Source organism: Fukomys damarensis, unplaced genomic scaffold, assembly GCF_012274545.1.
Source record: "Fukomys damarensis isolate Sample0158 unplaced genomic scaffold, DMR_v1.0_HiC HiC_scaffold_20, whole genome shotgun sequence".
NCBI classification, from domain to species: domain Eukaryota; kingdom Metazoa; phylum Chordata; class Mammalia; order Rodentia; family Bathyergidae; genus Fukomys; species Fukomys damarensis.
The window spans coordinates 16,405,991-16,424,518 of record NW_022900932.1 but is presented as its reverse complement, the minus strand read 5'-3'; the positions used below and the strand labels follow the sequence as shown (position 1 = coordinate 16,424,518).

The following is an 18,528-nucleotide window of genomic DNA, read 5'->3' as shown; positions in this document are numbered from 1 at the left end:
TCCGGGCCGGGACCGACTGCCCCCGAGCGGGTGGCGACGCTGCGGCGGGGGGCAGGAGTCGGGCTGACTGGAAGCAGGCGGAGGGGACTCGGGTGAGAAGTCGCCTGGCTCGCGGGATAGAGAGAGAAGCCTTGGAAGAGAGAAAGGTGGTTAAGGAAGAAAAGGAGCCCTTGGGGGATCGGATTTAGGCTTCGGCATTTTTACAGGTTGGTGTCTCTCGAGGCAGAGATCCCAGAGCCGGGCGCTTGGATTATAGGGCTCTGCTCTTTGTGAACAGTGATGCTTTGAAGAATCTGAACGAGGGGCGGTGTTCATCACTGATTTGCTCACAGGACTGGGGGAGGTAGTGGAGAGGAAGTGATGCTTGTAGACGGTAGTGAAAGGAGTGCTTCTGAAAAGAAAGATGTCATTCGGATTTCTTCTCTAATAGTGATGGTGTACTTCAGTCTTTCTTTTTGTACTTCCTTAAATTATCAGACGAAAAGTCCAGTTTTAAAAAACGATTTAATACACTAGCTTTTAATTTCCTCTTGCCTCAGGCTTCCTTGCGCTGGGATTACCTTTTAATTTCAAAAATCAAGTTTGAAGAGGAGTTTGGACACTGGGATGTTACATATACACAGTTTAACTTGACAATACTTTCATAGCTTGAGTTGATCCGTGTATTAGCTGGGGTGAAAATATGGTCAGTAAAGCCAGAAATTTGCGGCCATCCAGGAGCCTATCAGATCTTTCTCTTTCTGATAACTCCGGGATTGGAATTATTTTTTGAAAATTTGAGGAGTACTTTTGACAGGTTTGCAGGAGGAATATTCACGTGCTATTTTGCAGATAGTGTATGAATATTTTTAGGAAAGTGATTTAGAAAAATAAGGGTAAAAGATGATTGTAGTTGGCAACTAACTGGGACAGATGAGTACACAGGTGCTTTTTATGGAAGACAGAACCAGAAACATAACTGTGGCAGAAAAATAATAATTGCAAAATTTATATTTATTTTACCCTGGTGTGGTGGCACGCCAGGAGGCTGGAGCCTGAACTACATAGTTAAAAAACACCAAAAACAATTTACACTAATTTGAGTTGAAATAAATTGATTTTCTTTTGTAATTGTTAGATTACAATTGTTAACATGACTCCATGAAGTCTTTGATGGTAGCCAGGTGTCTCATACAATGTTTTGTTTTTACAGTTTTTTCTGATTATAAGCTTTTGCAAAGTTGTTGGCCACTTTTAATCAAGTATTTTCTACTCTGTCATTTAATCTTCATAAGATGATTATTTACTAATTGTAATAACCTTTCAAGTTTATGTGTATAGAGTATAGGTCATCCTTTCAAATGATCAGTGGATAATAATTATTTCCTCAAAGAGACGTGAATTCTCAGCTTCACTTTTAGATTAGATTAAGGTTTTTTCAACTTAATGAAAATGAAGTTCACATAATATTAACTGAGCTTCTCTAGGGAACTTTTATACTTGGCTCTGAATAAAAACCTTGGCATGTAAAACTTTGCTTATCTGAACAGAAATACAAGAGCTATTATTGTAACATCTTTATGTTATTGCAAAATCCAAGAGAAACTGTTAGTGTTGTACAAGGAGATTAAATGCCAGAGTTTATTTTATTTTCATTTCCCTTTGCCAGTTCTCAAAGCCACTTAGTTTTTAAAAATCAGTTTTATGGTAAAGCATATTTATAAGGCAGAAGCAGCTGTCCTGCAGTGGCAGAACTTGCAGGCATGCTTGGATAAATCAATTTTTTTTTTTTTGGTTTTTTTTTTTTTGTTTTTTGAGACAGGGTCTCACTGTGTAGTTGAGACTGACCTGGAACTATGTAGCCCAGGCTGGTCCAACTCATAGTGATCCTCCTGCCTCAGCCTCCCCAGTGCTGGGATTACAGGCCTGCACTACCACGCCCGGCTTTAATCACAGATGTTGTAATGAGTGATACTATTTTGTCTTATAAAAATGCCATATCAACTACATATTCTTTGAAGATTTTTATACTTCCAAGCCAATATATGATCTTAATAGTTGGACATATCTAGTATGGCTATTACTTAATAGATGGTATTCTTTCCTGTCTTCCATTTCTACTCCCTTCACTCTTCAGTACATCATTTGATGGTGTGTTGTTAGTGAAGGTTGAATTCACCTTTTTTCTTTTTTGAGATAGCATCTCATTATGTAGTTCAGGCTGGCCTTGAACTCACTGTGTAGACCAGGCTGGCCCAGAACTCATGGCAATCCTGCCTCAGCCTCAAGAGTGCTGGGATTACAGATGTGTGCTACTATGCCTGGCTTTTACAGATGTGTGCTACTATGCCTGGCTAAAGCTTATATAGCTTTGTGTGTCAAACTGGCTTATATGAGAACACAATTCTATATATTCTAAGTTTCTTGTGAGGCTGTTTTTAAAAACTAGCATGTTTGGTGGACTTGAGCTGATTTAAATTCTTTTAATAGATTTAGGCTATAGAAAAGGGACTGTAATCTCAGTGGTAAATGTAACTATTGTTTGCTTTAAATGTACCAATAAACTTAATGGGGGGGGGGAAGAAAAGCGACTATACATTCCCAGAGTAAACGTTTTAATTTTTGCAGAAATTTTGGGGGAGGAAAGCCTACGGTTTTTTTCTTGTGTGCATGTGGGGGGTGGTGGTGGTGTGTGTTTATATATTTATTTACAAAATGCTGCTATCTTTACTTTTTTGCTTGCATGTGATTTGAGGAATCTTGTGTGTCCAGAGTTTAAGGTGACACATTGAGGGGTATGAAAATTGGGCAAGAATAGAAAAGCATCTGACTGCTGGTATCATGATGACAGTGATTCTTACTTTAGGTCTTGTGGTTTTCTTGACCTTGAGAAATCAAGAAGTTAACTAAAAATAGGAGAGCACGGACCAGGCACACTTGGGAAAGGAATCAGTGTTTACATGCTGCTTGTCTGACTGCTGATTTGCTAATGGATTGTGTGGATGTAGATTTATGGAAGACATGCAGTTTAATTCTTCTTGTTTATTCCACAGGGGCAGCAGCACACTTTTTTTCCCCCCTGTGCTGGGAATTGAACCCTGACCCTTGAACTATCACCAGATCTTAAGCCTAACCCTCTGTCTCTGTTTTGTGAAGATTTGGGCTTCTATACTGAAGTGATGTGACTTAGGCCGGGGATTTGGCTCAGTGGTTCCCGCTGTCTGCCTCGCAAGCACAGTGAGTGACCCAAGTTCGATCCCCGGTACCAAAAAAAAAGAAAGAAAGCAAAAATGAAATGATGTTGACTTATGTCTTAGCCCTCTTGATAATGTCATCACTTTGTGTGAATGTAACATCGTGTGACTCTATTAATTAAGAAAATGTCCTTATAATAATTTCACTGTAGTGTTTCATAATGAAATAATAATGCTTTATGTGTACCTCAGATGAGTGATGTTGTAGGGGCTGTGAGACATAGTTAGAGTTGCCTTACATTTTTGTGAATTTAATTATATTTCTGACTTGTGAGGAGAGGTACTAACATAAATATATTATCTGGATACTTTTTCTGTTCTTTTGTTTAATTTTTAGGGATTGAACTCACAGCCTTCTCTCTGAGCTACATCTCTGGCCCCTTTCATTTTATTTTTAAATTTTGAGACAAGGTTACTAAATGCCCCAGGTGGGACTCAAATTTGAAATCTCCCTATCTCAGTTGTTCCGAGTGCTGGAATTACAGGCTCGTGCTAACCAACAGGCATGAAATTCTTGAAGATAAAAGGTTCTAATAGAAGGTGAGCACTGTAGATTCTGCTAAGTTAGGGGTTTTCTGTAGGTTCAGCTATGTCACTGAGTTATTGGAAACACCTGCAAAATGGTTTCACTGTGCAAATTTGAAATTAAGTAGATGTCAGTTTCAATAAAATATTGGCATGAAAGCAGAGATTGTCAAAATAATACATTAAAATTTGAGTTGCAAGTATGTTTTGGAATGATAGAGTATGAAGTCTTGAGCCATTTTCTCATTTTCCATTAGAAAATTGATTGGATTTGGGGATGTAGCGTGTTTAAAAATAAAGATTTTACCAATTAATATGGCAAACCACTAGCCTGTCCAAATATTTTCATTTGATTAGAATAAGAATTAGAATTTTATATGTTCAACTTTGCTGATGTGCAGTGGCATATGGCTAGATCAGGAGCCCTTCATTAAATTTACCACTAAATTGTGATTGTTGCAAACTAACTTTTGGTATAACAGGATATAAAATGGGCAGCAGATTCTGTCACATTCTTATTCACTGAGTCAAGACAGCTCTGTATGGGTGTAGAACTCGGTACAACCTAAGAATAGAAGTCTTCGCTTAAAGCAAGGAGCCAGAAAAGATTGTATTCTTTTATATGCATGAAAGTTTTGAGTAGTACATAGTATATAAGAGGGCATGGTCAGGTCAGCAAAAAATGTCTCAGACCTGAATTAAATGCTTTCAAATGTGCTGCCCCAAATTCTGCTACTCCAAATTAATAAGATACAACACAGTAGAAAATCATTACTAACATGTTACAAAAATGGATGGTGGGAATTGGTTCACGGTGTTTGGAACTGTTTTATAATTGCTGTATTGCAGAATCCATAGTTTTGGGAGCAATGTCCTGTATTTGTTTGTTTGTTTGTTTTGAGACAGTCTCACTATGTAGTTGAGACTGACCTGGAACTCACTATGTAGCCCAGGCTGGTCTCAAACTCCCAGTGATCCTCCTGCCTGAGCCTCCTGAGCGCTGGGATTACTGGTGTGCCCACCACGCCCAGTTGTAACATCCTGTACTTATTAAGAAAAAGTAAAATTTCTTTGGAAAAATACAGAGGGAATAGTTTTTTGTTTTTTCACTGAAAATTTTTTCATTTAGAATTAAATTATTATTATTTTTTTGGCTTTTTTTTAGATAAGATCTCGCTGTGTAGCATTGGCTGGCCTTGAACTCACTATGTACTGAGGCAGTCTTTGAACTCCATCGTCCTTCCTCAGCCTCCCAAGTGCTGGGATTACAGGGGTATTCCACCATACCCAGCTAAAAATTTTGTTTTGTTTTGTTTTTTGAGACAGGGTCTTGCTGTTCATTTCAGGCTGGCCTTGAATTTGGGTCATCCTCCTGCCTCACCTTCCCAAGTTCTGGGATTACTAATGTATGCCACCATACCTAGCTAGGATTAAAATTTTTTTAAGTGGAGTGGAAAAGCTGGATAGTCCCAAATACTTTTGCTGCAGTTATTAATCATAAAGTTAGTATATAAATGCCCAAAGTAAACCTCATCCTCCCACACAGTGCTTTTTGACTCTTTTGCTTTTATAACTATTACTTTGTGCTCTTGTTTGTGGATCTGCAAATGGATGTAATTTGCATTTGTTGTGTGCATGTTAGGTAAGTTTTATTATGTTAAATTAGATTTAAATTTATTTTAGCAAAAGTGCAACCATAATGTATAATTTCATAAGGAAAATTTATTAACACTAACTTTATATAACTTTTAAAAATCATGTCTTGGTTGTGGTGGCACATGCCTTTAATCCCAGCTACTCCACAGGCTGAGATAGGATTAAAGTTCAAGGACAGCATGAGCAATTTAGTGAGACCCTATCTCAAAATTTTTAAAAAAGCCTAGGGGTGTAGCTCAGTATAGAGCACTTGCCTAGCATGCACAAGGCCCTGGGTTTAATCCCTAGGAAAAAAGGCAAAGATTAAAGAAACACCTTTTTGGGGCCGAGGATTTAGTTTAGTGGTCCCACTGCCCGCCTCTTGCAAGCTCAAGGTCCTGAGTTCCATCCCTGGTACCAAAAAGAAACCCAAAAACAAAAAAACCACCTTTCCCCATTGTTTTGCCTTGGGTTATAGATGTTGTTTTTGTAGGTATTTTTAAAAGCATTACTTGGAAATAGTAACTTTTTAAAGTTTTTACTGCATATCAAATCAGAAATAGTTTTCTATAGCACTACACTTTGTCTTTATAAATTGTTTTATCAGTTGTGATACTCCCTTTTTTTTTTTTGAGACAGGGTCTCACTATGTAGTTGAGACTGACCTAGAACTCACTATGTAGCCCAGGATGGTCTCCAACTCACAGCAATCCTCCTGCCTCAGCTTCCCGAGTGCTGGGATTACATGCATGCGCCACCATGCCTGGCTATGATCCTTACTTTTTGATGATTAGCTTTTCAAGATAGAGTTTAAAGTAGAAGATAAGTGCTTCAGACAGCTTTACTCTGCTATTTTGGAGTGTTTTATGTACACAAATATGCATGTATGTATGCTTAGGGCAAGCATAGACACACACGCGTACACACACACACACACACACACACACACACACACACGCTAACCCTGAAGCAACAGGGGTGGAGTGGTTGCTCAGCATACTCAAGGCCTTGGATTTGAGCTCTAGGCAGAAAGACCACCATCGGCACCAACAAAAGGCCTGCACATTTCAATCACATATAGATACTATCTGAATATAGACATTGGCTTTATATGATTAAACAGATTAGGGCTGGGGATTTAGCTTAGTGGTTTCACTGCTTGCCTTGCAAGTAAGTACAAGGTTCTGATTTCAATCTCTGGTACAAAAAAAGAAAAAAAAAAGATTAAACAGATTATAGGGCTGGGGATTTAGCCCAGTGGTTCCACTGCCTGCCTCAGAAACAGATTATATACAAAGGCTTTAATTTGTTGATACAGTCTCTGTATTGTAAAGATTGCCTAATGATATTGTATAAGCCACTTTGGTTTCTTGTGTCTTGATATAATTAATCCCAATGGAATAGTTTATCTTGCCAGTTACTTTTCACAAGTTTCCCAATTTCTTTTCAGACTGTATAGAAGGCATCAACAATAAACAATTGTATAGGGCCGGGGATTTAGCTCAGTGGTTCCACCACTTGCCTTGCAAACACAAGGACCTGAGTTCAATCCCAGGTACCAGTAAATAAATAAATTGCATAAATCTGTGACATTTATTTTTAATTTTTTTCTTAACCATGATTTTAACAGTACATATTTGTGAAATACAGTCAAGTAATTCAATACTTGGATACGGGGTATAATGATCAAATCAGCGTAGTGAGTATTTCCATCACATTAAACTTTTAAAACAGTTTTAAATTACCACATAATAATTATACATATTTATGAGGTACAGTGTGATATTTCAGTACAAGGATACAATGTGTGGTGATCATGTCAGAGTAATTAACATTTCCACCCCTTTCTCCTTACTTTGTGTTTGGTGTCTTCAAGCTTCTGTCCTTCATCTTTTCACACAATCTGCAGTAGTTCCCTGTGAAGTACAATCATCGCACTGTGCTGTAGAACCCTGCAACAGTAGCCATTATCCACCCTCCCTCTACTCTTCTCCCTGACCTCCCCAGCCTCCAGTAAGTCACTGTTCTATATTCACACTGACTTTTGTTAGCATCCCCATGTGAGAAAGAATGTGTTGTCTATTTTGTTTTACTTAACCTAATGTCCACCAACTCTATTTTGCTGCAAATTATTATCAGTGTTTTCTTTTTAGACAGTCTCACTGTGTTGCTTAGTTTAGCCCCAGACTTTTGGGATCAACTGATTGTAGGTGGGACTACTGGCATGGATAAACATGTTTTGTTTTTTTTTTGTTTTTGGTTTTTTGTTTTTTTTGAGACAGGGTCTCACTATGTAGTTGAGACTGACCTGGAATTCACTACGTAGCCCAGGCTGGTCTCCAACTCACAGTGATCCTCCTGCCTCAGCCTCCCGAGTGCTGGGATTACAGGCATGCACCACCACACCCGGTTTAAACGTGGTTTTTCAGCAAAATATTTGTATATATATTTCACATTTTCTTTAACTCATTATCTATTGAGTACCAAGGTTGATTCCTGTATTTTAGCTAGTGTGACTAGTACAGTAAAAAAGGTGTGCAGGCCAGGCATGGTGGCCCATGCCTATAATCCCAGACTCAGGAGATTGAGACAGGAGGATCTCCTTAAGTTCAAGGCCAGCCTGAGCTATATATAGCAAGACCCTGTCTCAAAAAACAAAACAAAATAAAAAATGTGGATGTGCAACTATATCTTTGATATACGGGTATCATTTTCTTTGGACATTATGTTGGTTAGTCTTCTGTTACTGTAACAAAATACCTAAGATAATCAGCGTATAAAAAGAGGTAGGTTGTTTGGCTCACGGTTTCAGAGGCTTAGTCCATGGTTTGTTGGCTATTGCCTTTGGGCCTATGGCAAGGAGCCTATGGTAGAGCAGAACTTCTCAACTCGTGACTGGGAAATGGGGTCAGGGTAGATGGGATCCTGTAATCTTCAAGGATATGCTCCTACCTCTAATACTGCCACAGGCTGAGGACCAAGCCTTTAACATACTGGCTTTTTTTTTAAATATGTATGTATGTATGTATGTGTATGTGTGTGTGTGTGTGTGTGTGTGTATATATATGTATATATGTATGTATATGTATATGCACACACATATATGTACATGTGTGTGTATATATGTGTGTGTATATATAATAATATGTATGTATGTATGTATGTGTATGTGTGTGTGTGTGTGTGTGTGTATATATGTATATATGTATATGTATATGCACACACATATATGTACATGTGTGTGTATATATGTGTGTGTATATATATGTGTATATATGTGTGTGTATATATATGTATATATGTATGTATGTGTGTGTGTGTGTGTGTGTGTGTGTGTGTGTGTATAATCCAGGCTTTCAGGCTAGCCTTGCCTTGCTGTGTAGCTCAGGCTGGCCTCACATAATCAAAGATCCTCCTGCCTCAGCCTTCCAAGTGCTGGGATTACAGGTGTGCACCACCCATCTGGCTAGAATTTATTTTTTATCAGATGAATACAGAAGTTTACAAATACAGTGTTTTTCTCCTTTCTGTATGTTGTCTCTTCATTCTGTTTATTGTTTCTTTTGCTATGCACAATTGCCTTAGTTTGATATGTGCCCATTGTCTGTTTTTGCTTTTGCTGCTTGTGCTTTTACAATATTTTATGACATACTTTAAAAAATAGTGCTGCGAGCTGGGGGTGTGGCTCAGAGGCAGAGCACTTGCTTCAAAATTGTTGAGACTCTGGCTTTGATTCCCCAGCACTGAAAATAATTATGCTGGACATGCTGGTGCACACCTGTAATCCCAGCACTCAGGAGGCTGAGCAAAGAGGATCACCGTGAGTTTGAGGCCAACCTGGACTATATAGTGAGGCCAGTCCGAACTACATATTGAGACCCTGTCTCAAAAATAAAAAATAAAAAAGAACAGTAAACAAATGATGTTAGTGAGTGACACACTCCTGAAATATTTGTGAAGTATGTTTATTTAGTTGAGTTTGATGTGTAGAATTCTCTGTTGGATAACTGGAATCACTTATTGTTACTCTTTTTCAATTTAGGTTACATTGTTGTTTTAATGAAATGTAATTCCATCTTAAGCAAAGCCTTTATAATATTTAACAGCTATACATTTTCAGCTATTCATATTTATTTTGTATTAATCCAAAGATTTCAAGCTGTAAGATTCTCTCTTGCTCTATGGCTGGCTATTTATTTTATTTTTCGGTTATTTTTCCTCATTGAGTTTATTGGTACATTTTAGGTATACAGTACAATTACATTCATTATGGGGATCTTGTACCTTTACATGACAGGTCTTGGTTCTCATTTTTTCCCCTTATGGCTGGCTATTTATTAATGATGACTTTTAAATTATTTCAGGCCTGTGGCACCACTGTTTAGCAGAGAGAAGAGAAGATGATTATGGCAATACTAATTTACATTTTATCGAGCAGTTTCTGTTTGCTAGGCATTACTGTAAATGCAGTTTGCATTGTTCTCTGTAATCTTCATGATGAGGCCATGAAGTAGGAACTGGTATTCTCTTCTTTGCGCGTGCTGTGTGTGCTGTGGTTATTGGGTGTTGAGCTCGGGGTGCTGTGCTACATCCCGTAGGCTGACCTCAAAATTGGGATCCTCCTATGTCAGCCTGTGGAGCAGTGGGATTGGCTGGCCACCATGCCAGCTGTCTCCTCATTTCATAGATTGAGTCAGCGAGGCTTATGTAGGGCACAGAAATTCTGCAAGGTCACATGGATGTGAATGGTAAATTCACCAGTCAGTATTCTTTGACTGCTGTGCTTTCAGGTTTATATGTCACATTCTTTCCATGAGTAGCTCTGAAATTTAACTATCTAGGCTTAATTTCTTCCACTATAAATTGAAAAATTGTATTAGATCTCTCAGTTTGCTTCTGACTATATAACATTGTAGAATTTTGTTCCTGCTGATTTTTAAAATGTGATGTATTTAATGCTTCAGATAATTTTTCTGCCACTAATCTTGATCCCTTACACTATGAGGGTTAAGCCACTTCCTCATTTTACACTGTTAATGAATGATGATCTAGATCTGGAATCCGCTCAGGTTTTGGACTTCCTGGTTTTGCTGGTTACCACTTAGGCATACAAGGGCTAATAATTGTTTTTTTCAATTTTTTTATTTGTATCTGTTTAACTGTGATGTGGCTCAGTGAGAAATAGTTTTCATTTTCTTAATTCCTTTTCTTTCTGATGATCAGTTATTATATACTTACTGTATAAAATAGACGTTTTAGGAATGTTTAATCCAGAGAGTCAAAGAGCCCACCAGAAGAGTAGCTTTTTTTTTTTTTTTTTTTTTTTTTTTTTTTTTAGGATCGAACTCTGGACCTTCAACTTGCAAGGCACATGGCAGAACCACTGAGCTAAATCCCTGGCCCTGAGTAGCTATTAATAGTTTGATATTTTCTTTTTTAAAAAATACACATGCAGGCCGGGCGTGGTGGCACACTCCTGTAATCCCAGTACTTGGGAGGCTGAGGCAGGAGGATCACTGTGAGTTCGAGACCAGCCTGGGCTACATAGTGAGTTCCAGGTCAGTCTCAACTACATAGTGAGACCCTGACTCAAAAAAAAAAAAAAACAAAACCAAAACAAAACCACACATGCAGCATGTGCTATTTTTAGGACATTCTATTCCTTTTAAGAAGTTTTTAAACTTTTAATTTTGAAATATAGATTCACAGGAAGTTACAAAGATTGTAGAGAGATTCCAAGTACCTTTCCTGTTTCCTACATTGTTACATAATTATAAACCAGTATGAAAACCAGGAGACTGACACTGGTTCGATGTGTATGTATAGTTCCATGTCATTTTGCCTTGTATAGATTTGTGTAACCATTGCTCCAGTCAGGATACAGAAGTATTCGTTCACAGAGATCTCCCTGGGTTATCCCTTCATAGTCATTCCCTAGTACCCCCCCAACGACACAACATCTCATCCCTGGCAACCACTAATCTGTGTTCCATTTATATGTTTGTCATCTTGAGAGCACTACATAATCACACGTGACCTTTTGAGATTGCCTTTCAGTCAGTTTAATGCCCTTGAGACTCATCCAAATTATTGTACCTTTATTTTTATTGCTGAACAATATCCTATGGAATAAGTGTAACTATTCACATATTGCAAGGCATTTTGCCTTTCTTCGTGCTCCATAATTACACATAATGCTGCTGTGAAATTTATGTGTAGGTTTTTGTGTAGACACAGTATATAAAAATACAATTTTTTTTTCTTTTAAGTGCTGGAAATTTAACCCTTGCTTTTACAGTGATGGCAAGTGCTCTGCTACTATTGAGCTGCACTTTCACACCTATTTTGATTTCTGTATGCTGAATTCGTGTCCTGTCTCCTAATCTATTGGGAACAACCCCCTCTTTGTTTTTTGGTACCTGGGATTGAACTCAGGACCTTGTGCTTGCAAGGTAGGCGTGGTGCCACTGAGCAAAATCCCTGGCCCTTGAACCTTTTTTTTTTTTTTTTTTTTGAAAACAAGGCCTTGCTATAGGATGGCCTGAACTTGCAGCAATCCTCCTGCCTCAGCTTCCCAAGTGCTAGGATTACAGGTGTACACCACCACGCCTGGCTGAACGCATTTATTCTAGGGGTTTTTTGTTTTTTTGTTTTTTTGGGTTTTTTTTTTTTTTTTTTTGTAGATTCCTTGGGATTTTCCATGTAGACTGTCGTCATCTGCAAGTAGTAATGTTTTTATTTTTTCATTTCCAGTCCATATATTTGATTTCCTTTATTGTGTTGAACAGCAGAGTTGAGAATGGACATCTTTGCTTCAGTCCTTGTTTGAGGAGGAAAATATTCATTCTTATTAGCTGTGGACATTTTATTTATTTATTTATTTATTTATTTATTTATTTATTTATTTATTTTAGGTTTTTTGAGACAGGGTCTCACTATGTAGTTGAGACTGACCTGGAACTCACTATGTAGCCCAGGCTGGTCTCGAACTCACAGCGATCCTCCTGCCTTGGCTTCCTGAGTGCTGGGATTACAGGCGTGCGCCACCATGTTCGGTGGCATTTTAAAAGTTAATGTTCTTTATCAAATTAAGAATTTCTTTTCTATTTCTAGATTTCTAAGAGTCTATCATGGACAAATGTTTATGATAATATTCTTAGATGCTTTTTCTGTGTCAGATTGTATTGTACTCTTGTGTTTTTTATTCTTCAGCTGGTTAACACAGTGGATTTAGTAAACCCTAATGGGTTATATAGGTTGACAATTTGTTTTAAGCACCACTGACTTCTGTTTGCTTATATTTTGTTAAGGGTTTTTATGTCTGTATTCATGAGGGACATGGGTTCCTCATACTGTGATTTTCTTTTTTTGTTGTTGTTTACTTGTTTGTTTGAGAAAAGGTCTCCGTCTGTAGTTCAGACTGGCCTTGAACTCACTTGTAGCCCAGGCTGGCCTCAAACTCAAGGTAGTCCTCCTGCCTCAGGCTCCTGAGTCACGCTGTAGTTTTCTATAGGCAGCAGGACAGAGGAACACCTCGCTGTTGGAGGAATGAGGTGATGGAGTTTGTGGGTGGGCTTGTTACCTGTTGAGCATTGAGCCTGATGTTGGGCCTAATCCCCAGGAGGGGAGGAGAGGAGAGGAGGGGGCCAGAGGCCTTGTTCCCCACATCCTCTCCTCTGACCCATGCTGGGAGAGGGAGGGGAGGCAGTGGTGACTGTCCTGGCTGCCTGCCTGACTTCGTGACACTCTGAAAGCCTTGTTACTAACAAGGTGAGATATCCAGGCTTTCTACTCAACCTTTGCTGGTGTGGGTGAGGCAGAAGTGAACCCATAGTTTTTCTCTGTAGAATTTGACTTAAATAGAATAATGGTTATTGCCTTAAGTTTTTTTGTCTTGTTAGATTGCCTCTTCTCTGGTCCTTTGGCTGGAGAAAAAAAAAGCTTTCCTTGGGCCTCTTTTCATTTGTGTTTGTTGGCTATCCAGGGTGCTGGCTTCTCTATTATTTAGTCTGGGATAAATGTGGCAAAACAAACACCAAAAATACCCAGTGAACTCACCACTGTGTTCCTCAGATCCCAAGGTGTCTATCGCTTTCTTCTCCATCTGTTAGGGTTTTCTTAATATATGTTTTATATAAAATGTCCATGAGTAATAGAGAAACTGTCTACCTAATCTCCCTACACGCAGAAGTACATATACTCATTTTCCTTTTTTAAAGGAACCTGTCAGCTTACATAGTAAAAACCATATTTATAGTGAAGGTAACCTGAACGTAATTCTCCTGCCTTCTGGGCTCTACTTTTTCGTTTGTTTGTTTTGTGGTACTGGAACAGAACGAACTTGGGACCTTGTACTTATGAGGAAGGCAGCGCACCACTGAGCTAAATCCTTGGCCCTGTTTTTTTTTTTTTTTTTTTTTTGTATCTATGTAGTTTAGGCTGGCCTTGAACTCAGTAGTCCAGCTGGCCTCAAACTTACAGTGATTCTCCTCCCTCAGCCTTTTGAGTGCTGGCATTACAGGTGTGTGCCACTATGCTGAGCTTTGGGCCTTTACTTTTTAGAAATAGTTTCTATCCTTTGATCAGTCCTTAATTTTTGCTTGCTTTTTTTTTTCTCTGTACCAGAGATTGAACTCAGGACCTTGCGCTTGTGAGGCAGGCATGATGCCACTGAGCTAAATGCCTTGCCTTGACCTTTGTAATCTTGTTTTAGGCTCTTCAGACAATCATGCTTTTTAAAGCATGCTGTGATTATGTCATCCTCTTGATCGAAAATCTCTGGTGGCTCCCGTGGTCCATGATTTGACCATAAAAGGTTTCCGTGATCTGGCCCTATTTTTAGTTCGACTTCTTTATCCTGATACTCCCTTGAACCCTTTGTGTTTTTTTGTTTGGTTGATTGGTTTTTGTGTGATTTGTTTTGTTTTTTGAGGCCTCGGGTTCCTAAGTGCTGGGACTACAGCTGTGCGCCACCATGCCCCATTTCCCTTGTACCCTACTGATGATTCTATATTGTGTTCTACCCTCATACCTTTGCTCCTGCAGTTTTCTCTGCTTCTGTAGATATATGTCTCCAGCCCTGTCCACTGTGTTCATTAAAACTTCCTTTAAGGCTCAACTCAAATGTCACATGTAAGAACTCTTTCTGGTTACTGCTTTATTAGCATTGTTTTGAAGATTTGATGAGCTAATTGTAAACTCTTTTTTTTTATGATTTTTTTTTTTCTGAGACAGGGTCTTACTTTAGTTCAGGCTGGCCTTGAACTGTAGCTCAGGCTGGCTTCAAATTTGCAGCAGTCCTCCTGCTTTAGCCTTCTAGGTGCTGGGATTACAGGTATCTGCCACCACACCCAGTTTATGATGCTCTATAGTATCTGTTTTAGATTGTAAAATCATTGAGGGCAGGATCTGTTTTAGGTTCATCTATGTATCTGACTCATTGCCTAGCACAGTACTGTCACGTAGTGTTGATAAAAGTATTTAACATATGAGTGAAGGTCACACGTGATGACATCTTAGACTCTCTCCAGTGCCTTCATGTCTAGCACTTGTATAAAGCAGGTACTAGGTAAATAAAAAAATTGTGATTGTAGAGTGCAAAATCTGATTCAAGGTTTTGTCAAACTGGGCATGGAGATGCATGTCTGTAGTCCTAGCACTCGGGATACTGAGGCAGGAAGATTGCTTGAGTTCTAGGCTAATCTGAGCTACACAGTGAGACCCTATTTTAAAACCAAAAAAAGAAGAAAAAGAAAGCTGCTGTTATTAGATAGTCTCATTGCTATAATGTTTATTTAATATAACTGAAAAACCCTTGACACATCATCCTTCTGCTGATAACTAGAAAATATTTAGTATTTATGAGCTCATCTCTTCTAGTGATGCAGTCTTCAGTTGCGTGAACTTTGAAATGATACTGCCTGGGTTGAAAACTTATCTGTACTGCTTACTTTCTCTAGAACAAGTTGATCTTGGGTAAGTTGCTTAACCCATTTATATCACTCATCTCATTTGCGAATAAGGACACTGTTTTTCCCTGTGGTGCTGGGGATCAAACCCAGAAACGAGCACATGCCAGGAAAGGGCTCTATTACTGGACTGTACCCCCACCTTCGAAATGAGGGAATTAATGGTGCTTACTGTGTTGTAGAATTGCTTCAGGATAAAAGTAACCACCGGTGGGATCAGTGGCGTGCACCTCTAATCCCAGCACTTGGGAGGCTGAGAGAGGAGGATCACTGTTTGTTTGAGGCTAGCCTGGGCTACAATAGTGAATTCAAAGCCAACTTGAACTACATAGTGAGACCCTGTCTCCAGAAAAAAAAAAGTAACCATTTCAGAGCTTAGGGAATTTTTGGGTTAGGGTGTACTACACCTCATCCTTCCTCCCCCTTTTCCTCCTCCACCTTTACCTCATCCTCTTCTCTTCCTTCTTCACTGGGGATTGAATCCTCCAGCCCTTATTTTTTGAGACAGGGTCTCTCTAAATTATCCAAAGTGGGCTCAAGCTTTCAGTCCTCCTCCTTCAGCTTCCCATAGTCCTGGAATTATAAGCATTACTACCCCGGCCTGCTAGTATATATATATTCTTTTAATGAACAGCATTCTGGTGACATCAGATATCTTGTACCTGTGTATCCTACCCGATTCCCAGCAGGTATTGATAGAATAGCTGATATTCTGGCACGTGATTGTACTTATTAAAAATAAATCCACTTTGACTTTTTAGCTCAGGAAGACTTAAACTGTTTATGTTCTGGGAAAATATGTACTTTGTTTCCTTTCATTAAAGGCTGTGATACTGAACTCTGATCTGATTGAATGTGTTTTCCCATTTTGCCCAATTAACTCTTCTTAGTTGATGCCCTTTATTTGTCTCCACAGACAAAGTAAAATGACTTCAACATTTCCCATATTGTTTTGAATCTTAAGTCTGTTTTTGTTTTTGTTTTGGGTTCTTTGAAGTACTATATTGGGGATTGAACCCATGGCTTCGTGCGTACTGGGCAAGTGTTCATACTGCTGTGCTATAACCCTAGCCCTTTAAGTCTATTTTATCAATTAAACAGCCCTCTTTACACTTTCTCCAAGATTAATGTAGTTCAGAATTTTTTGTTTAGATTAGTTTGAGGGAAGGTCTGGAGATGTATTCCAGGCCAGTCTTGAACTCACTGTGTGGCCTAGGCTGGCCTCAAACTCAAGGCAGTCCTGCCTGAGGATCTCAAGTGCTGGGATTACAGACATGTGCTATTACACCTGACCTTAGGATCTTTTGTTTTTGTAGCAGATAAATTCTACAATCTACTTTTATATAAGATTGAAAGAATACATAAAGTATGTGATTCTGTAGGGGAGAGAAAGATCATTCCTCCCTTAGTTTTGTTTTGATTTGGTTTGGTGGGGGGGTTGTTTTTGTTTTTATGGTACTGGGGATTGAACTCAGGACCTTGCACTTGTGAGGGAGGCATAATGCCACTGAGCTAAATTCCTAGCTTTGTTTGTTTTTTTAGACAAAGAACAATAAATTTAGGAAGGAATGACAGGAAAAATGGTATCTGGGCTGGGGTAGTAAATTCCAGGTATATTACTAAGAGATCTGTGGTGGGGGATGAGTGTCAAGGCTATTGGAAGGTAAGGATTACTTCAGAGTTTTATTTTTCATGTTCTCTCCAACCCTGGTTACTAGTCTTCAGTAATCAGGGCTGTATTCTGGCTTTGGTTTGTGAAGGACGTCAGTCCCATGAAGAATCTATGGCTTGTTGCATATAGAAAGGCAGGCAAAATGCCTTTTTTTTTTTTTAAGACACGGTCTCACTATGTAGTTGAGACTGACCTGGAACTTACTGTGTAGGCCAGGCTGGTCTTGAACTCACAGTGATCCTCTTGCCTCAGTCTCCCAAATGCTGGCATTATAGGCATGCACCGCCTCGCCCGGTGAAATGGCCCTTTTTGAAATCACAGTTCCTCAAGTTATTTCAATAATTATTTGCAATAATAATATGCCACTTTGTCATATTTTGAGATGGTACATCCTTAACTCCTTCTAGTCCCTCTATATAAAATATGAAAACAGGTAAAAGTGAACTATATTGTATATGGGTACATGCTTAGGGGATAAAGCTATAAAGGAAAATAAAGCATTATCGCAGCAATAGGATTGTGGTTACTGTGGGGGAAAGAACATTGTTTAGGAGGGGAGCACACAGGTACTGAGCTGGTGATCTGCTAGTGACTATAAAGTGTTATCGTTTAGATAGAAAATGGTCCCTAAAAGGCTTGTGTGTTCAGAAATGAGGCCTTTGGAAGGTGATTGGATCGTGAGGGTACCGGTTTCATCTGTTGATGAGACCATGATTTAATGCATTACTGAAGGGTAATAGAAACTTAAATAAATTTATTTTTAATTTCTCTTTTTTCCTTCAGTGCTGGGGATGGAACTCAGGGCTTTTGATGGCTCAAGGAATGCTCATCCTTAAATTTATTGATACAAGACTGAAACACTGAAGAATGTATTATAAAGTATTGTAGTACAAAAATATAAAGAAGTTTATAGTGAAATTTACCCAGTTACTTTTTTTTTTTTTTTTAAGTATTGGGTATCAAACTCAGGACCTTGCATTTGTAAGGCAGGTGCAGTGCCACTGAGCTAAATCCCCAGCCCACCAGTTATACTCTTGAAAATGAAACAACCAATTGGCTAAGAGCAAGTTGTTTTTGTTTGTTTTATTTTGTTCATAAAGATCCTGTTTGGAAGAGCATTGAGGAATTGAGTAAGTTAATAAATGATTTTGCTTGCTCCTTTCTTTTGTGCACATTCATTTAATAAATAACTCTTGAGAGCCTATTACATGCTAATCTTATAGGTCTTAGTATCCCCTATCATCTATTCTAAAAATAAAACAAAAATAACCTAACAGATAAAAACTTACTAAGCTCTCCTGGTACGCTAGGTATTACTTTTTTCTTTTTTTCTAGCTACATTCTTATTTTGCTTTTATTTTCCTTTTTTCTTAAATTTGTAGTGAGGTATTTTTGCCTGCTTTCTCATTCTTGATACTATTGGACCTACCTACTAGGTGAAGTGGTCACATAAGAGCTTTTGTTTTGGGATTTTTTTTTTTTTTTTTTTTTTTTT

General features: G+C 38.6%; 1 protein-coding gene across 3 annotated transcripts in view; it reads left to right on the top strand.

The window, feature by feature from the left end:
• The first annotated feature begins 142 nt into the window (after nucleotides 1–142).
• Samd8 (sterile alpha motif domain containing 8) overlaps nucleotides 143–18,528 on the top strand; it is a 77,287-nt gene continuing 58,901 nt past the window's right edge. The window contains exon 1 of one of the 3 annotated variants that reach the window (XM_010607422.3): nucleotides 143–206. The gene's annotated coding sequence lies outside the window, so the exon portion shown is untranslated. Of the gene's footprint in view, nucleotides 207–3,639; nucleotides 3,774–7,186; nucleotides 7,407–18,528 lie in introns of those variants that run through there. The other 2 variants (XM_010607403.3, XM_010607413.3) reach the window with 2 other exon arrangements.